General features: G+C 40.6%; 1 long non-coding RNA gene across 3 annotated transcripts in view; it reads left to right on the plus strand.

The window, feature by feature from the left end:
• Positions 1-7,010, plus strand: part of LOC134340742 (uncharacterized) — a 162,219-nt gene extending 155,209 nt beyond the window's left edge. For all 3 annotated transcript variants that reach the window (XR_010016620.1, XR_010016621.1, XR_010016622.1), the window contains one exon: positions 4,255-7,010. This is a non-coding gene — a long non-coding RNA (uncharacterized LOC134340742). The remainder of the gene's footprint in view (positions 1-4,254) is intronic.
• The last annotated feature ends 6 nt before the right edge of the window (positions 7,011-7,016 follow it).

A 7,016-nucleotide genomic window follows, 5' to 3' on the forward strand; every position in this document is an offset into this window, starting at 1 on the left:
TCAGTGCTGTCAGATCACATTCTTTGAATCAGAATTTGTATTAATCTTAGATCGACAAAGGATGCAGTGTTGCTATTTGCAGAGTGTGGGAGTTGATGTCCATGTGCTCTTAATATTTGTGTAATCAAACATGACCAAAACCAAGCAATTATGCATTTTGACATTACTGTGTATTGGGTCTTTGTGCAAGCTGACCTATATTGTTCCTGATATTGCAATAGCGATTGCACTTCAGAAGTATGCTATGTCTTGATGATCCTGAGCATATGAAATGTATTTTTTCTTGTTAATTCATTCTGTTTGCTCACGTTCTCCCATCTTTATGTACACCTTCCATCATGAAAGTGGGTTAGATGAGCCTTGGAATGAGTTTGCTGGGGAGGGGCTTCCTGCCTTACAATCTGGATTGGGAACCCTGACGGGATATCCCATCTTTTGAATTAGAACGGTACAGCCTAGGGGCAGGCCTTTTGGTCCATGATGTCTGGTGTTAACCATGACACCAGTTTAAAGTGCACATGGTCTGTGCCGTTTCATTCCCTGCTTCTTCACATTCCTGTCTAAAAGTCTCTTAAACAGGGGTTTCCAACCTTTTTTATGCCATGGACCCCAACCATTAACCATTAAACATTGCTGTTGTATCTGCTTCTACTACCTCTCCTGCCAGCACATTGCCATTGGTTGGGGTGGGGGGGGGCGCAGGAACTTGCCTCATAAATCTTTTAAAGTTTCTTCCTCTCACCTTAATGCCCTCAAGTATTTTACACGTTGACCCTGAGAAAAAGTCTCTATCTACCTTAACTATGCGTTTCATTATTTTATATACTCCTACTCACCCTCTGACACTGCAGAGAAAGCAATCTATGTTTGTCTGACCTCTCCTTATAGCTGTTACTCTGTCATTCAGGCAACATCCTGGTAAACCTCTTTTACATCCTTTACAAAGCCTCCACATCCTTCCTGTAATGCAGTGACCCAGAACTGCACACACTACTCCAAATATTATTGATAGTTGGGTTGTCCATCCATTTTTTTCAGTCAACTTGTCACCTTGGACCTGGTCACTCTATTTTTGGTCAATAGACTCTGTTTAAGCTGGCGCACGCAAAGATCTTGGTCACTGGAGTAACTGCTAAGATACAAGGCAAGAATCTTTGTAGTAAAAGAAGAGCCTCAGATTCTCAGCAACTACTCAATGCAAAATAATTTTTGATTGATAGTTTCATTTGTTCAGGATCCATGGTGGACATGACATAAAGCATTATTTCTATTCCTGTCTGTTAAATTGCTGTAAAATTGTAAGTGGATGTCTTGCTGATCAGTCCACAACTTTCCCCTTGGCTTGATAACATCATCTCTCTTGGTGATTCATCTATCCCTATTGTCCTTAAGCATTCCTCTTTTATATTGACCATTTATTTTTTTGAGTTCTCCCCAGCCTCAGCTCTGTTAAGTGACTGAGATCCCATTAAAAATCTTATCAGATCCATTCCATTCCCACCAATGTGTGCCTGCCTTTCCTCCCTCCTTCCCCCCCCTTGCACTCTCTCATTCTATTTAGTAATAGAAGGGTTGAATGCTTTTAATTTATGCTAATGAAATTTCTATCTTAATCTTATCATGACACTGCCACCACTTGCTGAAACCACAGGTTGCCTGTACGTGCTAATCACTTTGCTTTTCTGCTCCCAGTGCAAATATTAAACACAGAAAGATCTCTCAAATAGTGAAGTGCAATGAGGAAAGCATACATTTTTCCATTGTAGCGCCAACAGAGTATACATAGGTTGCTGAACTTGCTTCTCCTGAGGAGAGGTGGGGCATCAGCCTTCACTTCCACAGGCAGAGCGGTCACTTGTCAATCAGAAGATCATATGGATTCAAGCCCCACAGTGGAGATTGGGGCATGCAATCCTCATAGCACATTCAATGCTGCACTGCAAAACTTAAGCCAAGGCTCCATCTACTCTCTCAGGCAATGTAGAAGAAAATCTGTGATTGGGTGGGTTTAGAGCTCTCCTTACTTTTCTGTTCAATGTCCGCCTCACCAAAATCAATTTGCGTAGATCTTTATTCCATTGTTTCTGGGGCAATCCTTTGTACAAAATGGCTGCCGTGGAGGCAAAAGAATGGTTGGCATTTTGGGTTGAGACTGCATCAAGGCATCTACAGCAGTGATTACAGTTCGGAAATAATTATTTTGTTTTAAGAATCCAAAGATCATGAAATTCTTTGTACAACTTCTTCGCATAATGCAATGAAATGCCATTACTACAGAACTCCTGGAAAGATCTAATACTAAGCTTCTCTTTGATCTTATCTACATGCCTCCCTTGGCAACAATATCTAAAAATACAGCAGCATTTTCTATGAACCCAGCTCAATCTCATCAGACCTCCTTTTGACTTCTCTGCTGTCACTTTTTATCCAATATCAAGTACTGCATGAGAAGAAACTTTTTCTAACAAAACATCAGAATGAGCGAAGTCATATTTTCTTCTCTATTCATTGATTTCATCTTTATTCCAGGCATGTATCTGAAAGAGAGTCAGCCTATTCATAATGTTGGTGTAATTCTTGATCCTGAATTGAGTTTTGAAGCTCAACACGAACGTTGTTGCATCCTGCAATTAACATTGCTGAACTCAGCATCTGTTCTGGCTCTTTTGCTTGCCTACCTTTAGGTTGTTTTCTGGTTAGCCTTCCTGATAATATTCTCCATTAACTTAAGGTCATGTCACACACCAAGCTCTAAACATCTTTCAACCCTGCGCTTGCTTATCTGCTTCCAGTTATATGCTGATGTATTTTTTTTTATTGGCATATTCAAGATAGAGGTTCTGTAACATATTTTAAATTGATGTTCTATGTTCTCCATATCTATGTGTTTGTATTGTGATCCTATTGGACAGTGGAATTGCAAGGTCTGCCTACTTCTCAACAATGTACCAATTTCACAGACATTCAAACTGAAAAATTCCACCCACATGGTTTTATATCTTCTGAAGTGGCCTCTTCAGTTTTTTTCTGGAAATATCTTCCCTGCTGCTCTCAAACTCCATCTCCTCCCAGAGTTAACTGTCCCTCTATACAAGGTAGTGTTGAGCCTTGAACTATGGCTGTCCTTCTGATGAAGGTGCTCCCACAGTTGTTAGTAGGAATTGATGGCAAGCAACTTGAATGGGATTATGTTCCTATGTACTCAAAGGCCTTTTCCTTCTTGGTGATGAAGGCTGTGGGTTTGGACCATCAGAATTGCATGAACGAATACCTACAGTGCAATTTGAATATGGTATACTTTGTGCGTTTAAGTGGGGGATCTACCATCTCCACTTCCACTAGTATTTCAGCAAACTCACAATAAATATTAGTCAAGCAGGATGCTTTGGTGAGCTCATTTAATGTTGTTGGAATGGTACGCATCCAGGCAAATTGAGACTACTTCACACTCTCTCACACTCTTGATTTGTAGATGATCGAAAAACTTTGGGGGTGTCAGAAGTTGAGTCACTCCCTACAGAGTATTCTCCCTCTAATCTGGTAGTCTTTAAGTGGCTGGTCCACTTGAGTTTCAAGTCAGTGGTGGGTGATCATAGGACTTGATGATGAGGGACCCATTGAATGTCGGGATACTCAGTCAGACTCTCTTCTCTTGATCATTATCTGACATTACCTGCTGCTTTATCACCTTTTGTCTGAATATTATTTAGATCTTGAAGTATCCAGGCATAGATTGCTTTACTTGCTGAGAAATTGCGAATGGAATTGAATATGATACAACTTTCAATGAACAAACCCATTTTGGACTTTATGATGACAGGAGGGTCATTGAAGAAGCCATTGTAGATGGTCGGGCTTAGGGTGTTGCCCTGAGGAAGTCCTACAATGATGTCCCAGGTATGGGATTATTGATCTCCAACAGCCACATACATCTTCTAGCTCAGGTCGCGACCTGAAACGCTGACTGTCTATTTCGCGCTGCAGCCTGCCCACTGAGTTTATCTAGCAGTTTGCTTTTTTCTGTTGTGCACATCTACTTTTTGTGCAAATCAATTTTTCACCTCTGCTGCATCTACTTCCACCAATATATTGTCAACATCTTCAGTAAACACCTCAACAAGTTACTCTAGCTTTGAACATGTAGGATTAATGCAAACGGGAGGTTGATGCGGTTACTGGTGAAGATAATTTTTGTTATAAATTGTTGAAAATTATTGATGAACTTTGCCTAATGATCTTCGTATAACATTGCAGCACCAAAACTGATTTCTCCTGGCTTTTTGTCATGACCACTTGCAAGGAATTTATTTAAGGCCTTCAACACGTACCATTGAGAGCACGTAGCACAGCAAGCAACAGTAGCAGCGGACAATGGCATTGACAACCGCGGTTTAATGAACACAGCAATTTTGGATTGGGACAATATGTCAGAGTCATAGAGAAGTACAGCACAGAAACAGGACCTTCAGCCCATCTAGTCCATGCTGAAATCATTTAAGCTACCTACTCCCATCAACCTGCACCGAGATCATAGCCCTCCATAACCCTACCATCTGTGTACCTATCCAAACTTCAGTGTTGAAATTGAGCACGCTGGCAGCTGATTCCACAGTCTCATGACCCTCTGAGTGACAAAATTCAAAGGTTCACTTTATTATCAAAATATGTATGCAGAATATAACTCTGAAATTTGTCTCTTCTCCAGATAGCAATAGAATACAGAAAACCACATGAATAGTTGAAAGACATCAATCCCCCTCCCTCGCACAAAAAGAAAAAGAAACAAAAACTTGCAAACCCCAAACACCCCCAACTCCTCCCTTACGCAAAAAAACTTAACAGATCACCAAAACCCCCAGCCCACAAAATCGGCAACAAGAAAGAGTGGGTAAGAACACGAAAAAATATTGAATTGAAAGAGCTCAATATGAACTACAGTCCAATCCATACAATCTCAGAATTTCGATAACATCTTCGAGAGCATGGGAACACAGCGGCCCACCTGAGAACTGTGGCTCTGGTTGTAGTCCCACCCAACCGCAGTGGAAAAAGCCTGCTTGCATTTACCCTATTTGTACCCCTCATAATTTTATATACCTCTGTCAAATCTCCCCTCAATCTTCTACTTTCTAAAGAATACAGTCCTAACCTATTCAATCTTTCCTTGTAACTCGGGTCCTCCAGACCCAGCAACATCCTTGTAAATTTTCTCTGTATTCTTTCAACCTTATTTACATCTTTCCTGTAGGTAAGTGACCAAAATTGCACACAGTACTCCAAATTAGGCCCCACCAATGTCCTGTACAACTTCAACATAACATCCCAACTACTCAATAATTGATCATTGAAGGCCAATATTGCCAGAAGCTTTCTTTACAACCCTATCTACCTGTGACACCACTTTCAATGAATTATGTACCTGTATTCCCAGATCCCTTTGTTCTACCACACTCCTCAGTGCCCTACCAACCGGTGTAAGACCTACCCCGGTTGGTCCTACTGAAGTATTAAGCCTCACGCTTGTCTGCATTAAATTTCAACAGCCATTTTCAGCCCATTTTTCCAGCTGATGCAGATCCCTCTGCAAGACATGATGGCCTTCCTCACTGTCCACTGGACCTCCAATGTCCCAATTAGTTACATTGGGAACATAAGCTCAAGAACCATTCAACCTGTGTATCGAGAGTGAATGAACATTTTTGGTGAGGTGCTGTTACCTGAGAAATTGAAGAAGAATAGTTTGTGAGAACCTAAAATAATGTAGTTTGAGAATGTAGAAGCAGTTTTCCTGATGGAGTGTGTGCACAGTAAGACCTAGTGTTCAAAGGGGTCTCTGGACAGATATTGAATGGATAGGTAGAGTTTGACCAAGTTGCAGGGAATGAAACTGTTCTGCATTTATCACAGTGAGATGCCAAGTGAACAGAGATGCATCAAGTGGCTCAGAGAGAGGCAACACCTGCTGCTTTGAGCAAAAATATTGTTTGAACTTTATACTAAATGTACAAGAATAGTCGGTATGAAATCAACTGCGTGAGATTTTGTTTACCAGCCTCTTCTGGACAGTAACCTTGAACCATTGGTGAGCAAACATTTATTGCCAAAGTTATAGGAAGAACTCACAAAGCTCCTGTGTGTGCTTGATCTATTTAAACCTTTTTCAGACAATACACGTAGACTTGTGCAAAATGGTACAGATTTGTAATCATACAAAGTGGATTGAATTTTAATACAAGGGTTAAGTACCACTATGGAACATACTATAGGAGAGTTAAGTCTGGCACATTTCTGACAATGGCCCATGACTTTAGTCATCCTTGTGGCAAACTTTCCAAAACAGAATGGTATTAAGCTTACTCTCGCTCCTTATGCCATTTGGCTATGAATAGAGCAGCCCAGAGGTTGGCCAGATTAATTATGGGGATAGTTAAACTTCAGAACAAAATATTACAGCCATTTTTTTTTTGCCGAAATGAGGCCAGCATCATGGTTTACAGCTGTGAACTCTTTATGAAGTGTGTTTAAGAATGCACTATAGCCTTGTTCAACTAAGATTGGCTTTTAGAGTCAAACATTTGAGTTGGAGGCATCACTATGGCACTAATCAGAATTACTAAACTTTCAAACATAGCGAGCATGTTGATGTCTTAGCCTACCCTAACAAGTCAGGCTCAAACAAGTAAGACGTATGAATTATCATAGTGATTTGAGGAGTTCAGATTTTTCTGGCTGAAATTTATGTCAATCCAAAGTGGTCATTCAGATCTTGTAAACACTAAGCAGGAACCAAATCTAGATAATAAACAATTCAGCCGTGAATTTGAGTTGGACTCAGTGGGTGTTTTTGGATGTGCAGTGCCAAATGCAAACATATTGACAGGGCTTGGAGTTGAGATTTATTATTGAATAGTTCAAGAGTAGATTCAACATCAGAACCTGGCATAGATCAGGTAAATGCAAGCAGGCTTTTCCCACTGAGGTTGGGTGAGACTAGAACTGGACGTCATGTGTTAAAG

Source organism: Mobula hypostoma, chromosome X2 (genome assembly GCF_963921235.1).
Source record: "Mobula hypostoma chromosome X2, sMobHyp1.1, whole genome shotgun sequence".
Lineage (NCBI taxonomy): Eukaryota > Metazoa > Chordata > Chondrichthyes > Myliobatiformes > Myliobatidae > Mobula > Mobula hypostoma.